This window comes from Rattus norvegicus, chromosome 6, assembly GCF_036323735.1.
Source record: "Rattus norvegicus strain BN/NHsdMcwi chromosome 6, GRCr8, whole genome shotgun sequence".
Taxonomy (NCBI): domain Eukaryota; kingdom Metazoa; phylum Chordata; class Mammalia; order Rodentia; family Muridae; genus Rattus; species Rattus norvegicus.
In genome coordinates, this window is record NC_086024.1 from 5,786,449 (window position 1) to 5,802,598 (window position 16,150).

Below are 16,150 nucleotides of genomic sequence, written 5' to 3' on the forward strand. Positions count from 1 at the left end.
ATGACTTTAACTCATGGCCTCTACAAGATCAATATGAGCTCTGACCACGGAGAGATCTCTCCAAACTTTTCCTATCTTTCCTATAGATTTATTTTACTTATTACATGAATGTAGTTACATGGTCTGTCTTTAGACACACCACTAAAGGACTCATTACTTATGGTTGTTAGTCACCCTGTGGTGCTAGAAATTGAACTCAGGACCTCTGGACCATCAGTATTAACTGCTGAGGGTGTCTAGCCAAGAGTATGACTTTCAAACATTTCTTCTTGACTGGCCATGGTAGCTTGCTCCTGTAAATCCTATACACAGGCACACACAGATGAACCAATTTAATGAGCATGATGTTTCTTTGCCACCTAAAACACACTTTTAAAGCCGTCAGAAACTTCTGTCATTTCTAAAAGCCTACACTGAATAGAAAATATCAACTCCATTCCCTGTCCTGACTTGAGCCCTGGTTCCATGCACCATCCCACTGCCGCTCTCTGTGACCCATCACCGTGCAGGTCTTTCTATGGGCACCAGTGCACCATCCCACTGCCGCTCTCCATCTGATCTCTCCCTAGTGATTCTCATGGGTGTCTCTACCTTGTCCTACACTTCCTACTTCATGCATTGCCATCCTAGTGTGAGGGAAAAGGGAAACAGTACTTATCTGAGGAAACGTGACCTTTCACCCTAACTTCCTCCTCCTTCTGTCCCATGACCTCTCTGCTTCACCATCTCACTGAGGAAAAGGTCACATTTCCTACTTAATATGGCCGCCGAAACAGATGGGCTAGTGCAGACTGGAGTCCCAGCAGCCCTCACTGAAACCTAGAGAACTGGGGATGCCAGGACATCCTCACCCATGTAGTCAGTTGGAGCAACACAAGGCCTTGTCTCTAAATGGCTGTTGGGCTAAGTTAAATTGTTGTTGACTCAAATTAATTTGACACGTTAGACATGACAGCTGAAACTGACCTTTGATTTGATGGGTCCTATGTGGAGCTTATGGTTATGGAAGTTCCTAAGATTAAGAAACCTCACAGCACCCGGAACATAACAGGGGATATGGGCAGCTTGACCCTGGGTTGAATCAAGCCAATTTTTTTCAGGGTGAGCAACAATATAAAATGATTGGAAGGCACGGAACAAAATGGCTGCAGCTGGGCTAGGGAAGTGGCCTTCACTGCTCCTCTAGACTCCATCCGACTCTGCACTCATGTGCACAGGCCACACAGATTCACACACATATACACAGTGAAAAGTATTTTTATTATAAAGTTCAAATACACAGAGAATAAAACCAAGGGCACAACATATACCAGTAGTTTTATAAATGTGTGAGTATATGTGTACATCACAGAAACATGCATATCCAGCAATCCAGGCTTCTGGGGGCATCAGGTCCTCTTGATGCTAAACAAGGAAATAAATTACAAAAGACATCTTTAGGCCACTTCAGGCAGTGATGACCCTCAGAAAACTGCAATTATACCATGCTCGACTGGAAAGAGATAACACACATCCAACCCAGCCTCACATACCGGCTTCTCCCTTTGATGGGCACAGCTCCCCTACAGAGAGGGGCTGTCTCTGTGGAATAGATGGCGGGTTGGGAAGATCACACAGCTAGAGAGGATGATCTGAGCCAACCTGAAATTTAAATTCAGCTGCAGTTGACCCTTAATGGGAAAACAGCACTGTAGAGTTGGAAGGGATCACAGATAAGTGAACAGAGCCACACAGATCCAGTTAGGAACATGGCGTTCAGATGAAGCCTCGTGTACCCACATTACAGAAGTGGGTCCCTGCTCCCTGGAAATGACATGAAGGTCAAGGGTCATTCAGACTGAGGAGACTCTGGGTACTGGGCAGAGCCTTTCATGAGCATTGATTCCAAATTGCTTTACAGTTTTTTTTTTCTTCTTCTCACCCCTCCCATTCCCCACCCACCCCACACCCTGAGGTGATGAGGGAACCCAGGGCTTCCTGCTCACTAGACAAGTGCTCCAGCACTGAGGCAAATCCACATCCCCTCCTTCCTAACATTGTATCCTCTGGGATATTACTTACTATATATAAGTAAATCTTTTTCTTCATGTAGGTTTTGTAGTGGATCCTGTGCAATTTAATATTTATGCTAATGCTAAGCATTTGGCAAGATTGTCTCTCATAGGAAATTAAACAGACATTATTTTTGCATTAAAATCAAAAAGCATGTTGACAGTGGTACAGGACTTAAACATGCAGAATCTCTAATGGAGGTATAAATTAAAACATTGTTTCTAAATGATCTTATCAAAAATAATAATTTCATGTGCATGAATCCTCTACGACTTAAAGACCATAGGAAGAACGGCAATATTGTGGGATTCTTACAGAGGCTGAATAAAGAGTCTGTGGTATATATAGTACCTAAGTATTTGTGTGTGTGTGTCTGTTTGTGTGTATACATATAAATTATATATACATATATATTGGTTTGTATATACATATGCATAAATTTAAGTATAATTTAATTAAAGTGTTGGTTAAAAAGTTTTTCCATACTCTAATATCATTTTGTGCCCAAAACTGCTCTCATATTTACAAATTTATGAAATAAGTGAATGATGTCATCCTTCCATTCATTTGATGACTAAATCTTGGCTCAACTGTAGGACCTTCCTCCTGCAGAGCAATGGATGAAATTTTTAATTTTTCACCATTATCGCATGTCTTCTTGTTGTGGCCAGCTAGGAATTCTTTCATAATAGGTGATTTGCCAGAAGAGTTTATTGAATCTGCACAAGTCTTTAAATCCTCAGATCTTCTGTCAATACGTTTATAAAATATATTATAATTTCCAAATATTTGATGATAGTTGTCGATCATGATTTGTATAATGGACATCTGTAACAACACAAGGCAAAACAAGATTGTCATTTCACATGGTTTACAAAATTGAAATTTAAAATGAAATCCAAAACTATGAGGAAAATAACAGTTGCCACAGACAGGAATGCATGATATGAAGTTTCTGAAATGGAGACTCTAAGTTCTCTGCATTTTACCAAAACTTGTCAAAATTTAAGGCATACTGCAAAGAATAGAAGAACTACTAAACCAAAGCAACTTTTCAAACCTGATGTGCTGCCAAACACTGTGAGTTAATTTAATTAATGACTGTCGTTCATTGACATTTTTAGGGGGTAGGAGGGTTGGGGGTTTCTGTTGGGAAGTTTTGAATGGGATGCCATTCTAGTTCCAGGCATGGCAATACCCTCTTTGTGACGACTTTCTGGTGGCTTAAGTCCCTTGGCCCTCCTGATAGAAGTATACCATTGCCTATAATTTGGAATTACAAAATACAGGTGCCCATTTTCAATGTACTTTCTCTGCTACATTTTTGCTTCCCAAGATAAGAGACATCAGGTTTCAGCTTGCTGTTTGTTTTTTTTCCCTTTCTGCAGACATGCTCCTCTGTCATGACATTGAAGTGCTATACTCTATCAGCATTTCTAAGTCCCAAAGAACCACTTACTTGAATGAGTTTCCCTGGTCATATTGTTTTCTTTTTTATTATTTTATTTATTTATATTTCAAACGTTATCCCCCTTCATAGTTCACCTCCACAAACCCTGTATCTCCCCTCCCTGCCTCTATTACACTGCTCCCTCCCTCACCTATACACTCTGACCTCAACAGCCTAGCATTCCCTAACCCTGGGTCATCAAGCTTCCTTAAGACTAAGCAGCTTCCCTCCTAGTGATGCCAAATAAGGTCATCCTCTGCTACATATTCAGCTGGAGCCACAGGTTCCCCCATGTGCAATCTTTGTTTAGTGTTTTAGATCCTGGTGTTTTATTAAAGCAAAACAAATGTGCCTGAGAAAAGAAGTTGGTGAGAAAAGGGAGTTTAATGGAGAAAATGCCTCCATCAGATTGACCTAATGTACAGAGAAGTCTAAAGGATATTGTCCTGATTAACCTTGGAATTTGTAGGTCCCACATCTCCAGGATGGTGCCACCCTTGAGCTGTTAGTCAGAAAATGAAAGGGATGAGGTACAAGGCAAGAGGCAGAACTCCTACTCAGCTTGTACTTCAGTTCTTGAATCCAGGTTCCTGCCCTGCTTCAGTTTAGGCCCTGATATTTCTCAGGAGTTAACTGGTAACTCCAAGTATATCATGGAGTGCAACCTGTCTTCCATAAGTTGCTTTTTATCAGTGTTTTGTCATATCAATCATAGAAAATTATAACACTTCCTAAATTGAGCAACACTGATAAGTTACTTTTCTTCTGAGATTATGGCTTAGGTTAAGTCAACTCTACTCATCACATATTTCTTACCAGCATGCAGCTAAGTTTATGTTTGAGCAGTCCTGCACAAGATAGTCATATTTTATATGCAGATTGCAGAATAGTTTTGCTTGTTTGTTTTCTTGCTTGACCATACTAAAGAATATATTTGAAAAGAACTGCCCTCCTGAGAGACACAGCCAGAATACAGCAAATACAGAGGCGAATGCCAGCAGCAAACCACTGAACTGAGAACAGGACCCTCGTTGAAGGAATCAGAGAAAGAACTGGAAAGCTTGAAGGGGCTCAAGACCCCATATGAACAACAATGCCAAGCAACCAGAGCTTCCAGGGACTAAGCCACGACCTAAAGACTATACATGGACTGACCCTGGACTCTGAACTCATAGGTAGCATTGAATATCCTAGTAAGATCACCAGTGGAAGGGGAAGCCCTGGGTCCTGCTAAGACTGAACCCCCAGTGAACATGATTGTTGGGGGGAGGGCGGCAATGGGGGGAGGATGGAGAGGGGAACACCCATAAAGAAGGGAAGGGAGAGGGGTTAGGGGGATGTTGGCCCGTAAACCGGGAAAGGGAATAACACTTGAAATGTAAATAAGAAATACTCAAGTTAATAAAAAAAAAAAAAAGAACTGCCCATAAGAGAAGAATCATTAATAGTTATTAAGAGTGAAAAATGAATTTTGTTGCTTCATTTGGACATGCGCTTTGATTCAGGCTTGAATTTTAGGTTTCCGGGAGCTTGGTAATAAGAAATTACCTATAAAAGGTAAAAGTCCTATAAAAGGCCAAGCCAAGTTGAGTCCTGGGTGAGAATACTATTCATGTGTGTGACATCACTAATTCGTCCTTCCTGTGGACTTAATCCCTGGAAACTACTAGTTAAAATGTACCCTGCTTTCTTTCATTTTTTACTTTTTTGTTGCCTTTTATCCTTTTCAAAATATATGTGTTTTTGAATCTCTTTAAATTTATCATCATGCTCACAAGTAACTCTCATTTTATTTTTCAACCCTTCCAACTATCTCTTGATAACAATCCCCCCTCGCAAAACTTCAAAAATTAAAATTAAATAAAGTTTTAAAGTTAAATTAAAAATCAAACAAAAATTTAAAATCCTTTTAAAAAATGCAGTCTGTGAGATGTGGTGTGCTATACTATGTCACAAATTATACCCTTTTGTCCAAAAAGGTTTACTTGCAAATGTACATTGAAATAAGTCACTGGCCTGATTCAAGCCCTCTGGATTTTGCTACACCATCAATACCGGAGCCTCCCATATCCTTCTATATCCTGGTATCTTGCTGTAGCCTTTAAATCATTGTGATCCTTCACCCTTGAATCTGCAGGACCTCCCCCTTCATATGCTCCAGCAGCAGGATGTAGGCCCCCTACATATATGTAGCAGATGTGCAGCTTGATCTTAGGTATGTACCCTAAGTATTAGTGTGCGGTCTAGCTCTGACTCTGTTGTCTACCACTTGATTGCTTTCTTTTAGCTGGGCTGCTTTGTCTAGCTTCAGTGGGAGGAGATGCACTTATTCCTGTTGTGAATTGATGTATGAGAGTGAGTTGTTTATGGAGATTCTACACTACTAAGATGAAGGAAAATGGAGTGGAGAAGGGGTCGTGAAGATGAGACTTGGAGGAAGGGACTGTAATCAGGATATAGAGTAAATAAATTAGTGAATAAATATTTTTTTCTTTATTAACCTGAGTATTTCTTATTTACGTTTTGATAGTTATTCCCTTTCCCGGTTTCTGGGCCAACATCCCCCTATCCCCTCCCCCTCCCCTTCTATATAGGTGTTCCCCTCCCCACCCTCCCTCCATTACGGTCCTACCCCCAACAGTCACAATCACTGGGAGTTCAGTCTTAGCAGGACCAAGGGCTTCCCCTACCACTGGTGCCCTTACTAGGCTATTCATTGCTACCTATGAGGTTGGAGCCCATGGTCAGTCCATCTATAGTCTTTAGGTAGTGGCTTAGTCCTGGGAAGCTCTGGTTGGTTGGCATTGTTGTTCATAAGGGGTCTCGAGCCCTTTCAAGCTCTTCCAGTCCTTTCTCTGATTCCTTCAATGGGAGTCCCCTTCTCAGTTCAGTGATTTGCTGCTAGCATTCGAATATGTATTTGCTGTATTCTGGCTGTGTCTCTCAGTAGAGAGCTACATCCAGTTCCTGCTTGACTGCACTTCTTTGCTCCATCCATCTTGTGTAATTGGGTGGCTGTATACGTATGGGCCACATGTGGGGCAGGCTCTGAATGGGTGTTCCTTCTGCCTCTTTTAAAATTTGCCTCCCTATGCCCTGCCAAGGATATTCTTGCTCCCCTTTTAAAGAAGGAGTGAAGCATTCACATTTTGATCATCCATCTTGAGTTTCATGTGTTCTGTGTATCTAGGGTAATTCAAGCATTTGGGCTAATAGCCACTTATCAATGAGTGCATACCATGTGTGTTTTTCTGTGATTGGGTTATCTCACACAGGATGATATTTTCCAGTTCCCTCCATTTGCCTATGAATTTCATAAAGTCATTGTTTTTGATAGGTGAGTAATATTCCATTGTGTAGATGTACCACATTTTCTGTATCCATTCCTCTGTTGAAGGGCATCTGGGTTCTTTCCAGCTTCTGGCTATTATAAATAAGGCTGCTATGAACATAGTGGAGCATGTGTTGGGGCATCTTTTGGGTATATGCCCAAGAGAGATATAGCTGGGTCCTCAGGTAGTTCAATGTCCAATTTTCTGAGCAACCTCCAGACTGATTTCCAGAATAGTTGTACCAGTCTGCAATCCCACCAACAATGGAGGAGTGTTCCTCTTTCTCCACATCCTCACCCACCATTTGCTGTCACCTGAGTTTTTGATCTTAGCCGTTCTCACTGGTGTGAGGTGAAATCTCAGGGTTGTTTTGATTTGCATTTCCCTTAGGAGTAAAAATGTTGAACATTTCTTTAGGTGTTTCTCAGCCATTTGGCATTCCTCAGCTGTGAATTCTTTGTTTAGTTCTGAACCCCATTTTTTAATAGGGTTATTTGTCTCCCTGCGGTCTAACTTCTTGAGTTCTTTGTATATTTTGGATATAAGCCCTCTATCTGTTGTAGGATTGGCAAAGTTCTTTTCCCAATCTGTTGTTGCCATTTTGTCCTAACCACAGTGTCCTTTGCCTTACAGAAGCTTTGCAGTTTTATGAGATCCCATTTGTCGATTCTGGATCTTAGAGCATAAGTCATTGGTGTTTTGTTCAGGAAATTTTCTCCAGTGCCCATGTGTTCGAGATGCTTCCCCACTTTTTCTTCTATTAGTTTGTGTGTATCTGGTTTGATGTGGAGGTCCTTGAGACCTGAGGAACTTAAAACTGCACTTGAATACATCAGTGGTAAAGTAATTGAAAGTATACAAAATAATATACACGAATTTGTCACCTACATACACACACACACACACACACACACACACACACACACATATGAAATACATATATATATATGAAATGTACTTTTATATGACCATTAATTCACTTGATGTGAATATTTAATAATATAATAGTCTAATTACTGTGAAATACAACTATTATATACTCCAAAAAGAGGGCTGGAATGAAAAAAAAAACAAGCAAATCCTGGGTAATCAGGATTTTATTAAACTTCACTCTAGTCTTCTTTGACTATCATTATATGTGAAGCATACTTTTGGTCAAAATCAATATCTATTCAGAAAGAACAAGAGAAAGACGAAATGATTCACTTATTTTAAACTACATTAACCATCTTTCTTTCCAAATCTTCCTGAAACAGATCGATATATATTCCACGCCACTCCAGAAGAATGGAATCCTAGGGTTTCCTTTTACAGAAATGATCTTTCCAAAGTGTTCCTACTTCCTGCATTACAATAAGAATTTTGTTCCAAAAGGCAAAAGTCAGATCTCCTTACCTTTCTTGATACATCACTCCCAAACCATGCATCCTTTGTAGTCTGATCCCACAAAACATAAGGAGCTATCCGGATAGATAACCTGTTAGTGTCTAAATTATTCGTGGATGAGTCTCTTATTATTACTAATACCAAATGAGATGCTTTAGAAGGATAAAGTTTGCCTGAGGAATCTTCAGTAGAAGTCTAAACGAAGAAAAGGGATAATTTTATTTTAGACCATCTGAAAACTAATGTTAGTTACAAAACTATGAAGAAAACAGGGCAAATGTTTTGTAGACCAACTCATAGTATAACCAGAATTCAAAAGACGTATAATATACAGGTAGAGTACTACAAAAAATATTTTCTGCATTTTACTGTATAAAATCATGGGAACATTTTAAAAGTATGAATGAATTTCTATGTAATAGATATTTGACTGCTACCTACAGAAGCCAGAGGAAGGTGTCCGGATATTGGTATTAGAATGAATGGGATTGTTGCAGACCATGTGTGTTCTGTGTATGAAAACATCTAGTGTTATTAAACATCAATCCATCTTCCCAAGCACCATGGAGTGGAGACACATTTAATATCTAATGTAGTATAAATCCATGTAACATTCTTGTGACACTCTAGAACGTAAGGAGCAGAAAGCACTCTAGTGACCCTACACAATGCGATTATAAAAGGTTCAGTACAGCAAGACAGAGATGCATGGCGCCTGGGTAGCAAGTGGAGCTCAATGCTCCTGTTACACACAAAATCATTCTCTGGAGTATTGCACAGAAAAAAGATTCAAAGAAGTCAAAGCTATACCTGACCTAGACTGTTCGAGGTAGTTATATTTGAGAAAGAAGTATTCAGTAATAGCTTCATGTTCTAATCAATGACATATATTTAGCATGTGGTATATTCACAGTAACATGGTAATAATACTAGGATGCAAACAATCCACAGGTATTATACACACCTCTTTCTTTTAATTTGTTTCACACAGGAACTAAACCAATACTCTAGGCTGACCTGCACACAAGGTGTTGCATAGGCTGTCTTCTAAACTGTGACAGTTATAAAGGAGAAGACACCCAGGTGGGATTACAGACATGGTTCAACACTCTAGTTTGAGAAATAAACATGTTTAAAAAGTGACAATACATGTCTGTGCTAAGGAAACCTCTTGTTTTTTCCAACCAGAGTTCCTTCATCTGGGACGCTAAGCCAATTCTCATATAAGTCAGAAGTAAGTAACTTCCTTCAATGTTTGCAATGAAGTCCTTTTTTTAAATGAAAATAAAAAAGTAATGGTCAATGTACATTTTAGAAAGAACATGAAAAGCATTTTTGTTTAAAATTAGCAGTTTAGACCAGTGATTTTCAATTTGGGAGTCATAATCCATTAGGGGTTCACATATCATATATCTTCCATGTCAGATATTCTCTCCATTTTTCTTTATAATTCTTACCAATAGCAAAATTTTAATTGTGAGAAAGCAGCAAAATGATGTAATGGTTAGTAATCACCAAACCATAAGGAAATATATTAGTGTTACAGTATTAGGATGGCTGAGAATCATTGGTTGAAAGCATATTACATAAAAGACTCCCAAACTTCTATCTCCCCAGAATCTTGGATCAAATGTGGAACCTATATGCAGGATCTTGTGTTTTCTTCCCTAAGACTAGAATTAATGAAGCAGTGTCCTAGTTGCTATAGCAATGAAATAAACCTATGGTCTGTTCAAATTGCCTCTCCTGACTTCTAGTCCACACCATGACTTGCAATCATGGATCTGCACTCCACTTCCCAGCCCAAAGCTCTCTCTGCCTTGAAAAACGCCAGATGGTATGTGGAATATCCAGACAGGAACCTATCATAACTGCCCTCTGAGAGGCTCCACCCAGCAGCTGAATGAAATAGGCTATGTAGAGTCACAGCCAATCATTGGATCTCATGGATCAATCAAGGACTTGTATGGAAGAAATGGGGGAGAGATTCCATGACCTGGAGGAGATAGGAAATCCACAGGAAGAGCTACAGAATCAACTAAGCAGCACCACTGGGAGCTATCAAAGGCCGAATTAACATCTAAAAATCCTGCAGAAGCTGCAGCATGACCTACAGCACAATTTCTAGCAAATGTAAAGCTTAGTCTCCTTGTGGGTCCCCCAACATGTGGAGCAGGGGCTATCTGTAAGCTGTTGACTGCGAAAACCTGTCCCCACCTGGTCTTAGGGGGAGAAGATGTGCTAAACCTGAAGAGAGTTGATGTGTCTGGGTAGGAGGACAACCCAAGGGTCCCAATTCAGCTCAGGGAAGGAGACAGAGTCTGTGAGGGGAGAATAGGTAGGGGGCAGCATACAAGACATAAAATGAACAAACAAAAAATATAAAATGATGACGATGACGATGACGATGATGATGGTTTAAAAATCCACCAAAACAATCAAACCAAAACCAAAGTCCTCTTCTTGGAATAGGCAACAATCAAAAAATGACAGCACCCAAAATTAACTCATCCTGACTGTATAATTGTTGAATCTGTACTTTAGGCTCACACAGCGTAAAGCTGTTGTATACACGTACACCTTGCTTACAGACCCAGCAGCAATAGTGGTGAAGCTTACTTATTTTCCATGTGAGAAGATCTCATAGTTTCATGTCTTTTTCTTAAAATTTGTAAATATTCAACTATTTAAATTTAGTTGTAAGCATCAGATTGTTTGAAGAACAGAAACTGTCTTTTGCATGAAATACAACAATGAACTTTCATGTTGTACTAAGGATAGCAAGCCATAAAAATGGAAGAATCATAGGTGCCCTTATACCTGTAAATTGCTTTGAATACACACGGCTAACTTCAGTAAGGTTTTAAGTTTCTGGCAATGAGAATCAGACACACTTGGCAAGCTCAAAGGCCAAGGAAGTGTCATTCAGTACCTTTGCCTAATGTTAGTAAGCATAGTTAATCCCAGAGCATTATTTTTACTATTTATGTCTGGGCCATAGCTCCACACACTTCTGAAAGGTGAAATCAGATCATGGCCCAAGTAAAAATAAAACAATGATATTTGCTCTAGAGTCACTGCAGCTCCCTGGCAAGTTAGGAGTGTTAGTGTGTTAGACAAGTTAAAAGTAGGTTAGGCTAATACTTGAATATTTGACATGGAATTAGAATGGCAATATCTGGCAAAAGTGAAAGTGCTGAATTATTTTTTGTTTGAGAAGGTAAACGATTTCTTGTATATACAAGACAGAGGGTAATGTTCAACATCGATAGCCTATTGTAGGTGAGTGTTGGATTTGTCAATTTGAACTGTTATTTGTGAAGGATATTTTTGGTAAGTATTATTTAATACATGCATTTGATAAAGCACATTTTTACCACCATTATAACTTGTTCAGCTATTAATTCACAGGGTATGTTCAGAGGTGAAATCAGTGGGAATGTTTGTAATGCCAAACTAAAGCCCATCTCATATATGAGGATGTTAACTTCCAACAGAATTTGTTCACCTGTGTCTTTATGATGAATCTTTGGGTTTGTCAGACTTTTACCTGCCATGCCTCTTATCAAGAGGTCACGTGTCCATAGTTCTAGGAAACAGTCATCATCATGTAATCTTAAGGACAGAAAGCACATATGCATCTCTAGAGGGATGCTTAATGTTGGTGACGTGAAAACCTTCCTTACCTTCAAGACAGATGCTATTACAAGCGCGCATTCTTCATTCCATTCAATGAGTTGTTCACTGTCAATCCTCTCTCTGAGGCACCAGTGTGAATTTTCAGGTAGAATTTTGAATATGTGATCTGATTCTTGTCCTTTCTCTGCAATTATGGAAAACATATCCTGTGTGGGATAAGGATAAGCTTGTAGTATTAGAGATCCACACCTGAAGCACAAATATGTCTTTTATTGTGATCCTGAGCAAGGACAGTTTTGGCTGCACAGCTATAACTGAGAGGAATAAAGTAGTCATTGAACTTTTTTCTGTTTTAGCTTCCAAATACATTTTCTTCCCTAATCCATTTTTTTTTCCCCAATTTGTCACATCATGGTTTTGTTGGACTTCTGTTCCCCAAAGCATTTTGGTGAATGGTCCTCTATTACTTTGTGTTTCCTTCTATCAATATCTTTCTCAAGCCTGGCATCTTAAGTAAATATTGGCATATTTCCCTTCCAGAGATCAACTCACTATTTTACTTACTGTTCATCCTGGCCTCTATTATGAATCCTAACTTTTGTGTTTTGAAGAAATATTTTTTCACCATATTTCTGAGACTTTTATATCCTTATTCTGTGACTTCTTATTTTCAACTATGTCTACAGATGCTTTCACATTTAAAAGCCCAAGCATATTTCTATCATTCTTCCATAATTTACTCTGTAAACACGACTACCATGCATAGGTTTACTCCATTTTAAATTGATTACACGAATACAAACAAGGTTACCAGAAAATTCTGCTCTAAAATACCTAAGAAATTGGCAGTAATGCTCATGTGTCTAACAGGATAAATTTGTTCACAAACACCATAAATTCCTATCACAGCTATAGTGCTAAAATAGATGTTGGATACTAAAGATATATTTCCAAAGAAGTTTAATAACTCATTTAAAATGGATTAAGCCATATTAGATGGCATTTAAATATAGTCCACTAGGATAAATGATGTTAATATATATATAAAAAAGTGTGTTCATCTAATTCATTGATAATTTAAAGGAAAAGCCTACAGATATTTTTAAGTATTGAGTAATTTCAGAGGAAATGATATTAAGGGAGATTCCAGAGAAATGTGGAGTCATAAAGACGCTGCAAGACTTTACTGTTGGGTAATTAGTGGGGCACTTCCATAGAATTATTTCCTCCAACATGCTGGTGGGTTTGAATCTTTGATGCAGTCAGTGTAAAACATGGCAATGGCATTTCTTCTCTTTTTCTTTCAATTACATTATTCAAATTACAGTGGAAATTATTTCTGTTTTAAAATGATCTTACTCTCATAGATCAGTTATCTAAACATTCTTCAGTTTGATTAAATAGCTTACTGAGAACAAAGGTGCTACAGAAAGCCAGAATGATACTCACAAGTATTAGAGCAGGCAGCTTTCTGTCGACATAAATGCTTGTAAGATTTTTGCCAAATAAGCATTTCTTTCTTGGTGGTGCTGGATCAGAATATACTGGTGGCTTGGTATATAAATATATATAGCCTTTCTGTTTCTCTGCATATAAGAAAGAAGGGAAATCATTTTTGAAACTGAACTCTCTTTAACCTTGTATATCCTTTGCATTTGTCACACCAAATCAAAAAGAGATATGTGTTAAAGTACTAGAAGCGTAGAAAACATCAAGTAGACACATAATAGTCAAAGGCTAACTGAACATAGAAATAAAAATACAAAAAGCTATGAATGAAAAAGACAAAGTCATACATAACATTAACTACATTAGACTAATACCTGAATTTTCAATGGATATTCTAAAATATAGTGGGCCCGCATCAACGTTCTCCATGTTTTCAAAGAATACAGATACTAGCCTAGACTTTATTACTGAGCAAAAGCATCATTCATATCAACAAAAGAGGAGAAACATTACATAGTTTAAGCACCACTAAGTCATTTCTCATCATCAATACTGGTCTACAAAAGGCAAACAGCAGGCTGAAGATAACGTACATATACACAAGAGGACAGAAATGATAAATAACCCTGTAGTCATTCAAAAAAGAGGGGGAAAGTATGTGTCAACAAAAAAATAACAAGGACCCATAAATACTGCTCATTAATAACTCTAAGCATTAACTGTCTCATACCAATAATATACAGACTATCAGTTTGGGTCAGAAAACAGGTTTCATCTTTCTCCTGCATTCAAAAAATACAGTTGTTTTAGATAAAATCGCATACTCATGTTTGCCATGCAATTGCCTATATTTCTTTGTCTAGGTTTCAGGTCCCATTTAGTTTTCCATGTTCATTGGTGTTGCCTTCTTCAGTTAATGTTTAGGAAGTGACGTTGGTGGGGCTTTATGGGTGAGGTCAAGGGAACATGGCAGAAGACTGCGAAGAAAAAAATTTAAAAAAATCACTACAGGATGGTCTAGAATTTTTACTGTTTAAATCTCACTGATTCATGAACATGTGGGAATCTTTCCATATATCTGATATCTGTTCAATTTATAAGACATTATGTTTTGTTTTGGGTTGAATATTTTTTTTTCATTTTTTTCTTTTGTTTTTGGTTTTGTTTTTTTAATCATAAAAGCCTTTTATTTCTCGGTTAGAATTTTCCCAAGAAACTTAATACTTTTAAAAGTTACTGTTAGGAGAGAGACCTCACCGCCTGATCAGGTGGGCACTCCTGAGGCTGCAGAGCGGAGGAGACCACCAACACTGCCCACCCCTGCCCACATCCCTGGCCCAAGAGGCAACTGTATAAGGCCTCTGGGTCCCCGTAGGGGAGGGCCCAGGAGCGGCAGGACCCCTGCGCCTGAGACACCGCTGGAACCTGAAGGAAACAGACTGGATAAACAGTTCTCTGCACCCAAATCCCGTGGGAGGGAGAGCTAAGCCTTCGGAGAGGCGGACACGCCTGGGAAACCAGAAGAGACTGCACTCTGTGCACATCCGGACGCCAGAGGAAAACACCAAGCGCCATCTGGAACCCTGGTGCACGGAGGCTCCCGGAAAGAGCGGCGCAGATCTTCCTGGTTGCTGCCGCCACGGAGAGGACTTAGGCAGTACCCCACGAGCAAACTTGAGCCTTGGAACCACAGGTAGGACCAACTTTTCCCCTGCAAGAAACCTGCCTGGTGAACTCAAGACACAGGCCCACAGGAACAGCTGAAGACCTGTAGAGAGGAAAAACTACACGCCCGAAAGCAGACCACTCTGTCCCCATAACTGGCTGAAAGAAAACAGGAAAACAGGTCTACAGCACTCCTGACACACAGGCTTATAGGACAGTCTAGCCACGGTCAGAAATAGCAGAACAAAGTAACACTAGAGATAATCTGATGGCGAGAGGCAAGCGCAGGAACCCAAGCAACAGAAACCAAGACTACATGGCATCATCGGAGCCCAATTCTCCCACCAAAGCAAACACGGAATATCCAAACACACCAGAAAAGCAAGATCTAGTTTCAAAATCATATTTGATCATGATGCTGGAGGACTTCAAGAAAGACATAAAGAACTCCCTTAGAGAACAAGTAGAAGCCTACAGAGTGGAATCGCAAAAATGCCTGAAAGAATTCCAGGAAAACACAATCAAACAGTTGAAGGAATTAAAAATGGAAATAGAAGCAATCAAGAACGAACACATGGAAACAACCCTGGATATAGAAAACCAAAAGAAGAGACAAGGAGCTGTAGATACAAGCTTCACCAACAGAATACAAGAGATGGAAGAGAGAATCTCGGGAGCAGAAGATTCCATAGAAATCATTGACTCAACTGTCAAAGATAATGTAAAGCAGAAAAAGCTACTGGTCCAAAACATACAGGAAATTCAGGACTCAATGAGAAGATCAAACCTAAGGATAATAGGTATAGAAGAGAGTGAAGACTCCCAGCTCAAAGGACCAGTAAATATCTTCAACAAAATCATAGAAGAAAACTTCCCTAACCTAAAAAAAGAGATACCCATAGGCATACAAGAAGCCTACAGAACTCCAAATAGATTGGACCAGAAAAGAAACACCTCCCCTCACATAATAGTCAAAACACCAAACGCACAAAATAAAGAAAGAATATTAAAAGCAGTAAGGGAAAAAGGTCAAGTAACATATAAAGGCAGACCTATCAGAATCACACCAGACTTTTCGCCAGAAACTATGAAGGCCAGAAGATCCTGGACAGATGTCATACAGACCCTAAGAGAACACAAATGCCAGCCCAGATTACTGTATCCTGCAAAACTCTCA

At 39.2% G+C, this 16,150-nt stretch overlaps 1 pseudogene across 1 annotated transcript; it reads right to left on the reverse strand.

The window, feature by feature from the left end:
- Positions 1 to 1,241: 1,241 nt before the first annotated feature.
- Positions 1,242 to 8,352, reverse strand: RGD1562465 (similar to GTPase activating protein testicular GAP1; annotated as a pseudogene). Its single transcript, XR_010052428.1, has 4 exons — positions 8,230 to 8,352; positions 6,741 to 7,651; positions 2,694 to 2,880; positions 1,242 to 1,803 (listed from the first exon to the last, which is right to left on the reverse strand). The product of XR_010052428.1 is annotated as a similar to GTPase activating protein testicular GAP1 (transcript).
- Positions 8,353 to 16,150: the final 7,798 nt, after the last annotated feature.